The sequence below is a fragment of the Neophocaena asiaeorientalis genome, unplaced genomic scaffold (genome assembly GCF_003031525.2).
Source record: "Neophocaena asiaeorientalis asiaeorientalis breed wild unplaced genomic scaffold, Neophocaena_asiaeorientalis_V1.1 scaffold292, whole genome shotgun sequence".
Classification (NCBI taxonomy): domain Eukaryota; kingdom Metazoa; phylum Chordata; class Mammalia; order Artiodactyla; family Phocoenidae; genus Neophocaena; species Neophocaena asiaeorientalis.
The window spans coordinates 437,082-454,501 of NW_020173241.1; the positions used below are offsets into that span (position 1 = coordinate 437,082).

The 17,420-nt window shown below is 44.5% G+C and overlaps 1 protein-coding gene across 1 annotated transcript in view; it reads left to right on the forward strand.

The window, feature by feature from the left end:
- COL23A1 (collagen type XXIII alpha 1 chain) overlaps positions 1–17,420 on the forward strand; it is a 320,111-nt gene that overhangs the window by 252,830 nt on the left and 49,861 nt on the right. The window lies entirely within an intron of this gene.

Sequence of the window (17,420 nt, forward strand, 5' to 3'; positions counted from 1 at the left end):
TTACAATTCCAGTGACAGTCCCCTCTATGCCCTTGGCCACCCCCCAAATCTCATTATCAGCCTCAGAAACTTTAATCCCTGGTCTCCCACTCTGAAATGGCCTCTTGTCTTTGCGGGACTCGCTACTGTGGGTCCCTCAACACAAGATGGTTCTCCTGTGTGTCCCCATCCCTTCCCTGACATGGCCTGTCCTTCCCTTGGCAGAGGCACCAGGAGAAGATCCTTTCCATACCTTCCATGCAACCTGCAGACTCACCTGTACTCGCCACCAGCCTCCCTCCTGCCACCTTCATTTCACCCAAAATGCACTCTCTCTGCGTGTACCCTTCCCCCAACTCACAGTGAAGCTTCCCTCAGAGGCTACACACCCCTACCCCACTCCCATCTCCTCTGCCTTGCCTTCCACTCCTCCCAGCCCCTCCAGTCTCTTCTCACTGTCACGCCACTCACATCCTTTTGACCAGAGTTACCACTGACTACCTGATGGCCGTACCAGCAGACACAGATGCGTTGCTGTCTCTCTTCCTGGGCCTCACATTGGCCATTCCCCTGGGTCCCCCTCTGACTCTTGCCTGTGTTTCCTCCCACATCTCTGACCCCTTCTCGTATGCCTTTCCTATGGGGCCCACTTGCCTCTTAAATGGATCTGCCCTTGGCCCTCTTCTCTCTCTCCCACCCCTGTGGCTCCGGCACCCCCATAATGCTGATGACGCCCCCACTTCCTGCCTCCAGCCAGTCATCTCCTCTGGACCCAGAGGTTGGACCTGGCCCCAGTGAACCCAGCACTTCCCCCAGATGCTCTCCTCCAGTTCCCCATTGCAGGGAGGGGGCCTCCAGCCGCCTGCTTCCCTATGCAGACACCAGGGCATCATCCTTGATCCCTCCCTCCCCACTCCCCCACCAAATCCCCATCAGCCTCCTCCTCAGTATGTCACAGCACTGTCCTCATCAGCACAGCCTCCTGTAGTTCTCACCACTGTTCCTCCCATGTCCCCTACCTCCAGCCTCATTGTGGATGTCTGGGGCCCTCCCACTCTGAGCCTGTACTCTTATGTCCTCCCCACCCCCAGAATGTCTCCTCCTCTACCTGGACTCTTACCCCAAATTCACTATTCTTTGTCCTTTCAGTCTAGCTCAAGCATCTCCTCCAAAAAGGCTTATATCTAATCCCTCTGGCTGGGGCTATCACCAACCCAGCCAAGAGCCTGGTGCAGAGGAGGCTCCAGGGAATGGAAATGCACAGAGCAGTGAATGAATGAAAGAATACACATGTGCTCAGCCCCTAAGCAAATTCATAAAGAGAGCATGGTGGTAAAGGCAGATTGAGCCTGGGAGAAAGGGGGCAGGTTCTCTCTGAACCTCCGACTCTTCTTTCTGAAACTGGGCACGGGCCTCTTGTCGTCGCGTTTTGCTGCGTGCTTGAGCTATCTAGGTCCCTACATAGAAGCCCTCCAGATAAACTCCCCAGAGTTCACTGGAAGGAAACACCTTTCCTGGCACTCTGTTTGCTTTGACTTCCAGAAGCTGAGGACTGTTTTGTGTTTGATTGCAATGGATTTTGTGTGTAATCACCTCCCTGCACCATCGGCCAAATACACACTTCATCACTCAGTTCTTATTTCTGCCCTCGTAAAAGGTTTTATTGCCTTTTATTGTAAGCTACTGAAGTCCTTTTTGGAAGGAGATGAGGAATACATAGTGACTTTTTTTAGGACAAAGTATAATATTACTCAACTTACTCAAAAACCCATTAGAATTATGATTCCAATTTACAACTGATCTAAAAGTCAAAGAAAGACAAGGACTTACTGGGCCCCTGACACTGCCCTGGGTCCTTTCAAGTCCTTCATCTCATGTGATCCTCACAGAGCTCTGCAAAAGATAAAAATATGTTATTATCCCCATTTTGCAGATAAGGAAACTGAGGCTCCAAGGGGAGAAGTGTCTCATCTAAGGTCAGCTGCTGGGCAAGGGATGGGCAGCATCTCCTCCCCTTCACTGCCCTTTCCCACGCGATGTCCTGATTCTCTGCCTGTCACAGAATGGTGTGAGTAACACAGAGCAGATGTCCCTCTCTGATTAGCTTTGGCTGGCCCTCGTGTTTATTTCTAGATAGTTTCCCACACATGCACCTCTTGGCTTTGGGCCCTTCCCTTGTACAAACCAGGCTTTTTTTCGCCCCAGGGAGAAAGGCTCTTTTTGCCTGGTGGGACAATATCTGGCTGAGATGGCTTCTTGCTGCTGCTGCCGACCTGCAGACAGAGCCAACCCTGCCCGCCTGTGGGGATGGGTTCTCTCCAGCTCCCAGTGGGAACCTTTGTCTGGAATATGGCTCACAGGTCCTACAGTGTTTTTGTGTCTCTATTGTAGTGGAGTGGATTTTTCATCTCCCCACTGGCCTATTTCTCAGCTGGGGAAACCGAGCACTACCCTTGGTATTCCCTTTCTAGGGAACTTAGACAGTATTTTTTCTCCTTCCAGACTTCCCTTTCCCCAAGAGCATCCATCACTCTACCCTGGCTCCCCCAGCCCCCTAGATCCCTCCCTCCGTCGCAGCACTCCCTGCAGTGCTGGTGGTCTGCTCTGCCAACATGTCCTTCTCCACCAAAGCACAGGCTCCTCAGAGAAGGAGCTTGACCCGCAGGCACTAAAGATATGGTCAATAAATGCTTGTTGACGGGAAAGAGGGAGGGAAGGGAGGAGGGAGACAGCAAGAGGGACTTTTTAGGAGGCAGGAAGAGACAAGGATGAAAACAATCCAATCCTGCTTGGCTGATGCTTGTGCTAAAGCTACAGAGACAAGAGGAGGTACTCACCAAACCTCTGCAGCCGCCAGCCTTAGGTCAGCAGTTTTAGTGTCAGGGCTTTTTATCCACCCTGGCCCCAAGAAACCCTTTCTAAAAATACATGGAAGAATCACGACTGGGATGGTAGAGATAGGACTTCTGAAAATCTGCTCCTCCATAAAAGCAGCAAGAACACTAGGAAAAATTGACCTTTTCAGAATCCTGGAAATTAATGTCTGGTAACAACCTAAGAAATGTTAATTTAAGAAAAAGGTCTGAAACTTGCTGAGAACAGTGAGGTTTGTAGCATTTTAATTTGCCCATCTCCCCAGCCCCATGGTAGCCTTAAAAACCATCACAGCCTCACAATCACAGTACCTGTGCACACTAGCAGCCATTGGAGGTGGCAGAACAACTTTGAAGCTCCCCAAATGCTCATTCTCTGAAACTTGTCACTGTCTGTTAGCTCCCTGGAAAAGCCCATACACAAAACTCATCTTTTTTGACCTGATGCAGAGCTCACTTACTGGGAAAAGCCCTATCCCCAGAGTGCTTGCCAAATCCACTCAGCAGCAGTTGTTTAACTTTGCAGCTGCCTGAGGTGGCAATACAAGTCCGAGCAAACAAGAAGCTGACACAAAAACTTAAATGAAAATCTAGGGGATGAGCTGTCCAAAGGGGCTTTGAAATGCTCCCATATACCTGGGGATCTAGAAGACACATGCCCATGCAGGGAAAGACCTAAAAGAGCCCCAGTCTCTCACCTCTGGCTGACCTTGAGTCTCCACTCAAGCAAGAAGTAAAGGCAAAAGCAGAGTTGTAACCTGATAGAGTGTTGAAGTTATGCTCAACACACACAAAGAGCCCCTCAGAACAGAATGGGAGACTTACCAGATCAGGGCATTAAAGAAAACCTCTGTCTTAAGCTGACAATTAAGCAAAGCAAGCAGAGAATTCAGTAGCTGCACATGACAAAGAGTACACATTTCAGAGAATTAGCTCAAAAAAGCCCCTGAACAAACAACAACAACAACAAACCCTGGAAAGGAAGAGGGATATCTAGTTTCCAGAGTAGCCATATTAGATTATTTGATGCCCAATTTTTAACAAAGACACACAAAGATACAAGAAAGTATGGCAATGAAAAAGAAAAGAGGAAAAAAAGCAGTCAGTAAAAACTGTCAGTGAGGAAGCCCAGATGAACTTACTAGACAAAGATTTTTATATTGGCTATTATACATATGTTCAAAGAACTAAAGGAAACCATGTCTAAAGAATTAAAGGAAACCATAAGAATTATGTGCCACCAAATGGAGATTATCAATAAAAAGATAGAAAGTATTTTTTAAAGAAACCAAATAGAAATTCTGGAGCTGTAAAGTACAATAACTGAAATGAAAAATTCTCTAAAGGGGCTCAACAGATTTGGGCTGGCAGAAGAAAGAATCAGCAAACTTGAAGACAGGTCAATTGAGATGATCCTGTCTAAGGAAGAGAAAGAAAAAAAGAATGAAGAAAAATGAACAGAATCACAGAGATCTGTGGGACACTATCAAGTGTGCCAACATTTATATAATGCGGTCCTCAGTAGGGGATAAGAGAGAGAAAGAGGCAGAAGGAATATATGAAGAATTAATGGCCAAAATCTTCCCAAATATGAAGAAAACATTAATCTGCACATCTAAGAAGCTCAACAAACTCCAAGTAGAATAAACTCAAAGAGATCCAAATCTAAGTACATCATAGCCACATTACCAAAAGGAAAAAAATGAAGAAAGAATCTTTTTTTTAAAAAACACCATGGTGGCCACTTCACCACTGACCTTGGCAACTTCCGTGGCCGAGAGCTGGATCCTCCCACTTCTTGACACGCACGGAAGAAAGAATCTTAAAAGCAGCGAAAGAACAATGACTCATCACAGAAAAAGGATCCTCAATAAGATTAATAGCTGATTTCTCATCAAAAACCATGAAAGCCAAAAGGCAGTTGGTATGACATATTCAAAGTGATGAAAAAAAGAAAAACTGTCAACAAAGAAATCTATAGCCAGAAGAACTATACTTGAAAAGTGAAGAAGAAATTGAGACATGCCCAAGTAAACAAAAATGAAGAGAATTCATCACTAGCATCCTGCTCTACAAGAAATACTGAAGGGACTCCTTCAGCATGAAATTAAAGGACACTAGACAGCAATTTAAATCCACACACAGAAATAAAGAGCTTCAGTGAGGTAACTACACAGGTAAATATGAAAGACAGTATAAATGTCTTTATTTTTTTTAATTTCTGGCTGCACCCTTGCTTAGTTCCCCAACCAGGGATCGAACACACACCCCCTGCAGGGGAAGCACAGAGTCTTAACCACTGGACGACCAGGGAAGTCCCAAAATATATATATATATATATATATTTAATTTTATTAATTTTTTTACACAGCAGGTTCTTATTAGTCATCAATTTTATACACATCAGTGTATACGTGTCAATCCCAATCACCCGATTCATCACATCACCATCCCCAACCCCCCGCCGCTTCCCCCCATTGGTGTCCATACGTTTGTTCTCTGAGACAGATCTGTGTCTCAATTTCTGCCCTGCAAACTGGTTCATCTGTACCATTTTTCTAGGTTCCACATATATTCGTTAGTATACGATATTCGTTTTTCTCTTTCTGACTTACTTCACTCTATATGACAATCTCTAGATACATCCACGTCTCAACAAATGACCCAATTTCATTCCTTTTTATGGCTAATATTCTATTGTATATATGTACCACATCTTCTTTATCCATTCATCTGTCGATGGGCATTTAGGTTGCTTCCATGACCTGGCTATTGTAAATAGTGCTGCAATGAACATTGGGGTGCATGTGTCTTTTTGAATTATGGTTTTCTCTGGGTATATGCCCAGTAGTGGGATTGCTGGATCATATGGTAATTCTCTTTTTAGTTTTTTAAGGAACCTCCCTACTGTTCTCCATAGTGGCTGTATCAATTTACATTCCCACCAACAGTGCAAGAGGGTTCCCTTTTCTCCACACCCTCTCCAGCATTTGTTGTTTGTAGACTTTCTGATGATGCCCATTATAACTGGTGTGAGGTGATACCTCATTGTAGTTTTGATTTGCATTTCTCTAATAATTAGTGATGTTGAGCGGCTTTTCATATGCTTCTTGGCCATATGTGTGTCTTCTTTGGAGAAATGACTACGTCTTCTGCCCATTTTTGGATTGGGTTGTTTGTTTCTTTAATATTGAGCTGCATGAACTGTTTATATATTTTGGAGATTAGTCCTTTATTCAGTTTTTCACCATTGAGAATGTTGTTTGCTGTGGGTTTGTTCGTGTATGGTCTTTATTATGTTGAGGTAGATTCTATGCCCACTTTCTGGAGAGTTTTTATCATAAATGGGTGTTGAATTTTGTCAAAAGCTTTTTCTGCATCTACTGAGATGATCATACGGTTTTTCTTCTTCAGTTTGTGAATATGGTGTATCACATTGAATGTTGACGATTTTTTCATCTATATTCCTCAGTGATATTGGTCTGTAATTTTCTTTTTTTGCAGTATCTTTGTCTGGTTTTGCTCTCAGGGTGATGGTGGCCTCATAGAAAGAGTTTCAGAGTGTTCCTTCCTCCGCAGTTTTTTGGAAGAATTTGAGAAGGATGGGTGTTAGCTCTTCTCTAAATGTTTGATAGAATTCACCTGTGAAGCCATCTGGTCCTGGACTTCTGTTTGTTGGAAGATTTTTAATCACAGTTTCAATTTCATTACTTGTAATTGGTCTGTTCATATTTTCTATTCCTTCCTGGTTCAGTCTTGGAAGGTTATACCTTTCTAAGAATTTGTCCATTTCTTCCAGGTTGTCCATTTTATTGGCATAGAGTTGCTTGTAGTAGTCTCTTAGGATGCTTTGTATTTCTGCAGTGTCAGTTGTTACTTCTCCCTTTTCATTTCTAAGTTTATTGATTTGAGTCCGCTCCCTCTTTTTCTTGATGAGTCTGTCTAATGGTTTATCAATTTTGTTTGTCTTCTCAAAGAACCAGCTTTTATAGCTTCCCTGGTGGCGCAGTGGTTGAGAGTCCGCCTGCCGATGCAGGGGACACGCGTTCGTGCCCCGGTCCGGGAAGATCCCACATGCCGCAGAGTGGCTGGGCCTGTGAGCCATGGCCGCTGAGCCTGCACGTCCGGAGCCTGTGCTCCGGACCAAAAAACCAAAAACCAGCTTTTAGTTTTATTGATCTTTGCTGTTTTCTTTGTTTCTATTTCATTTACTGCTGCTCTGATCTTTATGATTTCTTTCCTTCTGCTAACTTTGGGTTTTGTTTGTTCTTCTTTCTCTAGTTCCTTTAGGTGTAAGGTTAGATTGTTTGTTTGAGATTTTTCTTGTTTCTAGAGGTAGGCTTGTATAACTATAAACTTCCCTCTTCGAGCTGTTTTCGCTGCATCCCATAGGTTTTGGATCATCGTGTTTTCATTGTTATTTGTCTCTAGGTATTTTTTGATTTCCTCTTTGATTTCTTCAGTGATCTCTTGGTTATTCAGTAACGTATTGTTTAGCCTCCATGTGTTTGTGTTTTTTACGTTTTTTCCATGTTATTCATTTCTAATCTCATAGCGTTGTGGTCAGATAAGATGTTTGATATGATTTCAATTTTCTTAAATTTACTGAGGCTCAGGCTTCTCTGGTGGCACAGTGGTTGAGAGTCCACCTGCTGATGCAGGGACATGGGCTCGCGCCCCAGTCCGGGAAGATCCCACATGCTGCGGAGCGGCTAGGCCCATGAGCCATGGCGGCTGAGCCTGAGCGTCTGGAGCCTGTGCTCCACAATGGGAGAGGCCACAACAGTGAGAGGCCCATGTACAGAAAAAAAAAAAATTTTACTGAGGCTTAATCTGTGACCCAAGATGTCATCTATCCTGGAGAGTGTTCCATGTGCACTTGAGAAGAAAGTGTAATCTGCTGTTTTTGGATGGAATGTCCTATAAATATCAATTAAATCTATCTGGTCTTTTGTGTCATTTAAAGCTTCTGTTACTCCTAGATTATCTTCACTATCATTATTCTGAATCTTTTTCTGGAAGGTTCCCTATCTTCACTTCATTTATCTTTTTTTCTGGGGTTTTTTCTTGTTCCTTCATCTGGTGCATAGCCCTCTGCCTTTCATCTTGTCTATCTTTCTGTGAATGTGGTTTTTGTTCCACAGGCTGCAGGATTGTAGTTCTTGCATCTGCTGTCTGCCCTCTGGTGGATGAGGCTTATCTAAGAGGCTTGTGCAAGTTGCCTGATGGGAGGGACTGGTGTTGGGTAGAGCTGGCTGTTGCTCTGGTGGACAGAGCTCAGTAAAACTTTAATCCACTTGACTGCTGATGGGTGGGGCTGGGTTCCCTCCCTGTTGGTTGTTTGGCCTGAGGTAACCCAACACTGGAGCCTACCTGGGCTCTTTGGCGGGTCTAATGGCGGACTCTGGGAGGGCTCACGCCAAAGAGCACTTCCCAGAACCTCTGCTGCCAGTGTCCTTGTCCTCACTGTGAGCCACAGCCACTCCCCGCCTCTGCAGGAGACCCTCCAACAATAGCAGCTGCGTCTGGTTCAGTCTCCTATTGGGTCACTGCTCCTTCCCCTGGGTCCCGATGCACACACTACTTTGTGTGTGCCCTCCAAGAGTGGAGGCTCTGTTTCCCCCAGTCCTGTCGAAGTCCTGCAGTCAAATCCCACTAGCCTTCAAAGTCTGATTCTCTAGGAATTTCTCCTCCCATTGCCGGACCCCCAGGTTCGGAAGCCTGACGTGGGGCTCAGAACCTTCACTCCAGTGGGTGGACTTCTGTGGTATAAGTGTTCTCCAGTCTGTGAGTCACCCACCCAGCAGTTACGGGATTTGATTTTACTATGATTGCGCCCCTCCTACCATCTCATTATGGCTTTTCCTTTGTCTTTGGATGTGGTGTATCTTTTTTGGTGAGTTCCAGTGTCTTCCTGTCAATGATTTTCCAGCAGCTCATTGTGATTCTGGTGTTCTCGCAAGAGGGAGTGAGAGCACATCGTTCTACTCCGCCATCTTGGTTCAGGGCCAAAATGTGTATTTATTTGTAACTCTTTTCTCTCTTCTGAGTTAAAAGTCAATTGCATAGAGCAATTTTGATAAAACTGTGTTGATGGGCTTATAATGTATAAAACAGTAATTTATGACAATAATAGTACTAAGAAGAGATAACAACAGAGCTATATTGGAACAAAGTATTTGTATACAACTGAAAGTAAATTGCTATTAATCCAAACCAGGTTATTTTAAATTAAGATGCTAATTATAAACCCCTGGGCAACGACTGAGAAAATAACTCCAAAAAATATAAGAGAAATAAGGAATTAAAATGGTACACTACAGGGGGAGGGATAAATTGGAAGATTGGGATTGACATATACTCACTACTATACATAAAATAGGTAACTAATAAGTACCTACTGTATAGCACAGGGAACTCTACTCAATACCCTGTAATGGCCTATATGGGAAAACAATCTAAAAAAGAATGGATATATGTATTTGTATAACAGATTCACTTTGCTGTACACCTAAAACTAACACAACATTGTAAATCAACTATGTTCCAATAAAAAAGTTTTTAAATGTTACACTAGAAAAGATCTAGTTAACAAAAAAAGAAGGAGTAATCAAGTAATAGAGGAATAAAAAAGGTATAAGACATATAGAAATTAAATTCCAAATTGGCACACATAAATCCTACCTTCTGAGCAATTACATTAAATGTAAATGGATTTTTAAAACCCCAAATAGCCAAAACAATCCTGAGAAAGAAGAACAAAGCAGAAGTCATCATACTTCCTAATTTCTAGCTGTACTATAAGGCTATAGTAATAAACAGACACATAGACAAATGGAACAGAATCAAGAGCCCAGAAATAAACCCACAAACAGTGCACAATGTTTCCAATTTCTTTACCTCCTTACTAACACTTGTCTTTTTTTTTTCTGTTTTTAAATAGTAGCCATTCTGATAGATGTGAGGCGATATCTCATTGTGGTTTTGATTTGCATTTCCCTAATAATTAATGATGTTGAATGTCTTTTGGATTATGCTATTTATTTACTTACACAAAGAATCCACAAAAAATTTATTGGAGCTCATGAAGATGTTTAGCAAGATTGCATGCTACAAGAGCAATATACAAAAATCAATCATATTTCTATACACTAGCAATGAAGAATTCTTAATGAAATTAAGAAAGCAGTTTCACTTATAAAAGCTTGGAAAATAATAAAAATATTTAAGGATAAATTTAACAAAATAAGTGTAAGACTTGTATAGTGAAAACTATAAAATATTGTTGAAAGAAGACCTAATTGAATGGTAAGACATCCATATTCATGGATTGGAAGACAATACAATGTTAATATGGCAATATTCCACAAATTAATTTATAGTTTCAATGCAATCTATATTAAAATCCCACTTGGATTTTTTTTTTAGAAATTGCAAATTGGTTCTCAAATTTATATGGAAATGCAAAGAATCCAAAATAGTCTAAACACCTTGAAAGAGTAGAACAAAGGTAAAGGCCTCATGCTTCCCAATTTTAAAACTTATACAAAGCTTCAGTAATCAAGATAGTATGGTACTGGAATAAAGATAGACAAATAGATCAACAGAACAGAATTGAGATTCCAGAAATAACTCCTTACTTTTACCATCAAATTTCTTTTACAAGAATGCCAAGACAATTCAATAGCGGTAGGACTACTAAATGCAAAAGAATGAAGTTGGACTCCTTCCTCCTATGATACACAAAAAATAGCTCAAAATGTATCATAGACCTAAATGTAAGAGGTAAAATTGTAAGTCCTTTTAAGAAAACATCACCTCTTCATGACCTTGGGTTAAGCAATGGTTTTTCAGATGTGACACCTAAATCACAGTGACAAAAAAATAAATTGGACTTTACCAAAATAAAAATTCCTTAGAGAGTTTCAGCAGTAGAGTTGAACCGGCAATGAACTTGAAGATAGATGGATAGAGAGTATGCAATATAAAGAACACAGAAAAAATGGAATGAAGAAAAATAAACCAAGCCTCAGAGAAATGTAGGACACCTTCAAGCACACTAACATATGTACAATGGGGGTGCTAGAAGGACAGGAAAAGAGAGGGGAGCATTAAAAAGTTTTGAAGAAATAATGGATGAAAGCTTTCCAAATTTGCTGAAAACATTAATCCACATATCCAAGAAGCTCAATGATCTATAAGTAAGATAAATGCAGAGATACAGACCCAGACACATTACAGTAAAATGCTGAAAGTCAAAGACAAAGAGGAAATCTTGAAAGCAGCAAGAGAGAAATCACTCATCCATACAAGGGAACCCCAATAAGATTAACAGCTGACTTCCCACCAGAAATAATGGAGGCCAGAAGGCAGTGGGATGACCTGACCTAGTCAAAGGACTAAAAGAACCTAGAATCTTATGTCCAGTAAAACTCTCTTTCAAAAATGAAGGGTAAACAAAATTACATAATGATGATGGTTGCACAATTCTGTGAATATACCAAAAATCATTGAAGTTTATACTTTTAAAAGAGTGAATTTCATGGTATGTGAATTAATCTCAATAGAACTAGTTTTTTTGAGGTTTTTTTAATCCAATGAGTTTACTTTTCACTTAGGCTTCTAATCAGCACCACTGTCTACCCTGCAGTGTCTGAGTAGGGTGATTGCCAGAGCAAACCTCCATGCCAAGGCTGGCCAACTTGACCCGGAATTCCAGGGATATAGCCTTGTACCTGAGAGTCATCACAGCCAAAATGCTGGAGGCCCATCTGAGGTGCCGTTTCAAAAGGAGACTCTTCAAACCTGTTGTGTAGTCAGGGTTTGTTCGGCAACATGAAGCCGAACAATGGAAAGCCACCATCTGTGTTTCTCTTCTTTCTGCATGTGTGTGTGTGTGTCTGCACAGAATGCGTGTGTGCATTAGAAACAGAGAAAGAGAAAGAATGCTATACTGTGATTGCAGCCAGCATTGGGTTTTGGTGCCTCCTGTGTGCCACCTTTGTCCCAGGCACTTTACGTATACACAATATCTTACTCAATCTTCATAGCAGTCCAGAGAGGCAGGGATTGTTACTCCCCACGTTTCCCAGAAGCAGACTTTGCATCAGAGAGAACAGGCACTTGCTCAAGGTCTAGAGCTCATCAGCTGGAGAGCCAGGTTCTAAGGCCTCAACACTCCCTGGCAGTGTCGGCCTGATTAAATCCAGGGCCTGAGGCCTGACCTAAGTGTCGGGCTCGCTGACTCAGTATTGGCTCTGGATTTGCTAACCTCTAAGCCTTATTTCATCTACCTGCAAACTCAGTTGAAAAGCCTCGGCCTACTCTGCTCCACTGGGGAAACCCCAGAGAAGCATGGCTGAAGGTCATTTCCTCATGGGTGAGTGGGTTTCCAAGGGTCAAGAGCCAGGATCCTGTAACCCAAGCTGGCTGAGTGGGAAGAGGCAGAGGGCTAGATCTGAGCCAGGGCCTGTTGGGAAAATCAGGGAGCAGGCACAGTGGAGTCAGGAGTCCAGGCAGAGCCCAAGAGGGGCAGGTGTGGGCTGTGAGCAGGGACAATGACCCCAGCAGCCTCAGGCACTAAGGCCAGCCCCCAGCTCCAAGAGTGCAGGCTGCAAATTAGCCAGGCTGTGGGAATTCTTCCCAGTTTGCTCTTCCAGGAATATAGGCTTTGGGAAACACTCAGGAAAAGATCATCCCCAGAAGGACTAAGAGCTCTAGGGAGGCATTATAGGCCCCAGACCCTCCACCCACTTCTGCTTACCTGTCAACTAGCAGCTCATGCACCCTCCGAACCTTGAGGTGTGAGAGGATTGGCTCCCAGTTTGGAAAACGCTGTCCCTGTCGGGCCACATCAGTTCAGTTAAAGAGGATCCAGAATCATTGAACCCCCTGCTCCCTCAGACCCATTTTATTTATCTTCCAAGTCATCTGGCTCTTATTTAATTGCTCCCACATTCCTGACAGCAAAGGCAGCAGATCCAGCCAGTGCCTGGAACACATGCTTGAAAGCTGTGTGCAGAATGGGGCGGGCCATGGCCAGACCACCACGTGGCCTCCTGGAGGCCCTGAAGCCAGCCTTACTTTCTAAGCAGGGAACCCCTAGACAACCTGAGCCAAGCCGTCTGTCCCACGTGTCACTCTTGGCTGGCCAGCAAGTCCATATCCGGAGGCTTCCGGCAGCCACAGCACAAACCCTGTACAGCCGGCCCTCTGTACTTGCAGGTCCCACATCCATGGATTCAAATAACCACGTATAAGAATTTTGTTTTAATTTCCAGAAGGTTCCAAAAAGCAAAACTTGAATTTGCTGTGCACCAGCTAGTATTTACATTGTGTGAGGTATTATAAGTAATCTAGAAATGATTTAAAATATACAGGGGATTGTATAGGTTATATGCAAATATAACCATTTTATACAAGGGATTTGAGCATCCTTGGATTTGGGTATCCTGGGGAGTCATGGAACCGATTTCCCAGAAACCAAGGGCTCAGCACTCCTTCCCTTCTCCCCTCTCGTCCATTCAGCACGAATTTACGAAGTGCTTGTGCCTGCCTGGCCCTGTTCTAGGCCTCGGGGAAGCAGCGGGAAGCCAGGCACAAAGGGCCCCAGCTCTCAGGGAACTGCCTTACTGGTGGGGCTGACAGAAAATAAACAAAACACAAGTAAGTGGATTTCAGGAGTAAAGAGTGATATGTGCTTGGAAGGAAATAGCAGCCAGCTGTGATGGAAACAAGTGCGTGAGAAGGGTGAGGAGATGTCTTCAGTTTCAGGGTCATGAAGGCAGTCACAAAGGGGAGTGTGAATGTCCTGGGGCAGAAGAGGGCTTGCCCCTTGGGGAACTGAGAGAGACAAGTGGGACCCAGTGCTTAGCCGAGGCTGATGGAGCAAGGAGCAGGGCCACATGGGAGTGCTGTGCCTCCTGAGAGTCTGGATGTTATTCCACTTAAATGGGAAGCCCTGGAAAGGAGTGGGCATCTTTAAAAGGCCCCGCTGGTTGGTGGGGTTGAGGTGCCAAGAAGAAGGAGGCTGTAATGATGGTGCCAATGCCAAGTGATGGTGACTGGTGATACGGTGCCAGCAGGGCTCAAGAGAGGTGGTGGCTTGGTGTGTTTTAGAATCTCTTAGATGGGCTAGATGTGTCCTGTCCCACCAGTGATGGGATCAGTCTCTGGAATGCTGCCATTCCCACTCTGAACACCCCTCTGGGGACAGTGGAAGGTGGAAGGTTTGGGGTCCCACAGCGCTGCTTCCATCCTGAACTGCTCCCCACTAGCTAGGTGACCTCAGACATGCCACGCATCCTCCCGGAGACCTCAGGGGACACTCGGTGAATGTCAGAGCTCTTTCTGCCAAAATAGTTTGCACTTTGTTAGGCTTGAAGTCAAGCTGCCTGGGTCAGGCCTGGGTTCAGCAGGACGTGACCCTGGGCGTGGTAACCTTTCTGAGCCTCAGTTTCCTCATCTGTAAAATGTGCTGGTGAGGTTGCAGCAGGGGTTAAATGAAAGCTGATGGTGGAATTCCCAGTGGATGATGAGCCCTAAGTAAGTGATGGTTACTCTTGCAGCTCCTCCTTCATCTCCTGAGCTGCACCTCACACCAGGCCCCGGGCTCCACTCTCAGGACCCCAGGTCCTCAGAATGAAAATCGCAGTCTGAGCTTTCTTGGAGAGAGCTTGGAAGTGAGTGTGAGGAAAGGCAGGAAAAGCTGAAGGACCAGACAGAAACACAGAGCTTACTCCAGCTGTTTTCAAGTTAAAGTTTATTGCCTTGTCTGACTTGGTAGCTATACACGTGTATCCAACGGCATCAAAGAGTCCATGGTGAAAAGTCAGTCTCCCCTGCCACTGCTGTCCTCCCACCATCCCGTTCCCCTACTCGGAAGTAACTTGATGACCACATTCTTCTCTCCACACCCAGAGATGTTCCATGTTTATACAAACAAAAGTCTACCAATTTTTTTAGCACAAATGGCTGCCAATTAAAAGACATGCCTTTTTAAAAATGTAACAATATGCCTGGGAGATTATTCCATATCAGAAATACAGAACTACTTTAATCTTTTTCACAGCTGCATAGTATCCCATTTAGATAAGCCTCCCATCCCTTCTTTCCCTCCCCCCCACCCCCGGTACACGGGCCTCTAACTGTTGTGGCCTCTCCCGTTGCGGAGCACAGGCTCCAGACGCGCAGGCTCAGCGGCCATGGCTCACGGGCCCAGGCGCTCCACAGCATGTGGGATCTTCCCGGACCGGGGCACGAACCCGTGTCCCCTGCATCGGCAGGCAGACTCCCAACCACTGCGCCACCAGGGAAGCCCCATCCCTTCTTCTAAGCAATTCCACTTGTACTGTTTCTAATGTCTTATCATCTCAATTAGTTCTACAATGAGTATTCTTATACACCTGTCTTATATATTTGTTAATATATCTATGGAATACATTTCTAGAGCAGTTGGCACAAAATTTTTTAATCTTAATTAGTATTGCCAAATCACTCTCTGTAGAGAATGTACCAATTTATCCTTTCAACCAATGTGTGAGGTGACTGTCCTCACTTCCCTTGATATAAGTCATCAGATTTTTTTCACTCATTCTAATCTGATATGATGATAGTTTTAATTTTCATTTCTTTTATTGTGAATGAAGATTTCCTTTTGTTTTGCAACCTAAAGGGCTGTATTTTATGTGTACTCTCTATTCATATCTTTTGACCATTTTTCTATTTGATTGTTGATGTTTTTAGAGTTGATTTGTAGGAGCACTTTTATATCAAGGTATCTAGCCTTTGTGACATGAGTCAGAAATATGTTTCCACTCTGGCTTTTGACTTTGTTGACAGTGCTTTCTGCCTTGCAGACATTTTTGTTTTTGTATGGTTGGATCAGACTTTATGTCATAGCTTCTAGATTATGAACTGTACTTGGGAAAGTTTGCCCCTCACCATGGTTAGAAAGGAAATTTTCCTCTAGGATTTTTATGAATTTTTTGAAGCATGTAAATCTTTGATCCTCTTGGAATTTATCGTGGTTCATGAGGAGGTATGAATCCAACTTGACTTTGTCCTGATAACCACCGGCCCGCCCACCACCCTCTATTAATAACAGCTCTCATCCAGCAGTTCGAGGGGCTCAGGCATAGGGGCAAGGGCAGATCACAGCATAGATGGGGCTTTGGATTTGAGCCTCTGTCCTAAGAACAATGGGAAAGTGAGGAGTGGTGGGACGGGAGTGCCATGATCAGATTTGCATCTAGCCTCCGAATGGAGACTGGAGAGCATTGGGCCAGCATACTGGAAGCCATCTCTGATCCCAGGCACATCCCTTTCACTGCTCTTGGGTTTCAGCTCCTGGGTCTCCAGCCCTCTCTCCAACACCACTTCTGGGTGAACTCCTAGGGATCTTGATATCCGCATAGAAGCCCCTCATACCCTCGGCCTCTCACACCTCACTCGTGACTGACGGCCTCAGTTCCTACTTCACTGGCACAGTTGGAGCAGTTGGAAGAAAACTTCCACAAACCCCACCTGCACAGCCACACACCTGCATGCACTGCCTCCCTGCTTATTGCCACAGACGGACTATCTAGGTTCCTGAGCACAGCCAGTGCCACCTCTTATGCCAGGGCCAGTCCTTCTCGCCTCCTCAGGGGCATCACTCCAGGAATCCCCCTTTCTCCAACATATCGAGTCTTCCCCTTCCAGCTGATTGTGCAAACATGCTGCTGTGCCTCTCATCCTGAAGAAATCCCTTCTCTGGACTCCACGCCACCAAAGCAACTACTCCATCTTTTCTCCCCTTTGCAGCAGAACTCCTAGAAAGCTCTCACTGTCCACATTCCTCCCCTCCCCTTCCCATCAGATGTCCACTCCTGTCACCCTTCCTGTCTGTGGCCTCTGCATTGCTAGGTCCAGCCATCAGGTCTCAGTCCTCACCTCACGTGACTGTCAGCACTGATCAGCATGGGGATTATGCCATCCCCCTTGATGCACTCCCTCCACTCAGCTTCCAGGACTTCCTTCTCTTTCGCACCCCCTTCTAACTGTTGGAGTGCCCCCGAGGGCCAGGGGTGCACAGCTGAGCTCTTGATACTTCCAGCCAAACCTGCCAACCTACAGTCTCCCCACTTCTGTTGATGGCAACAACAGCATCCTTTCAGTCACTCAAGCTAAAATCTTCCTTGACTCATGTCTCTTCGACTCCACAGTCTAGAGAAATCCTCTTGGCTCTACCTGCAGAATCAATCCAGAATTCAGCCACTTCCACCCCCTACACCGCTTCCACTGGCTGCAAGCCACCATCACCTCTCCCCTACATCACTGCAATAGCTGCCCCACATGGTATGACCCTTTTAAAACATAAACCAGGTCATATTATCTCTGCTCAAAATCCTGCAAGGGATCCCATCTCAGAAAGAAGATAAAGTCCTACAAATCACCTACAAGGCCCCCCCAATCTGCCTCCCAGCACTAATAGTGCCCCTTACCCTGCTCTGCTGCCTGTCTCTTTCCATGACACTATCGCCTTCCAGGTGATGTACTGTTTATTATGTTTATTGTATCTCAGCTGTC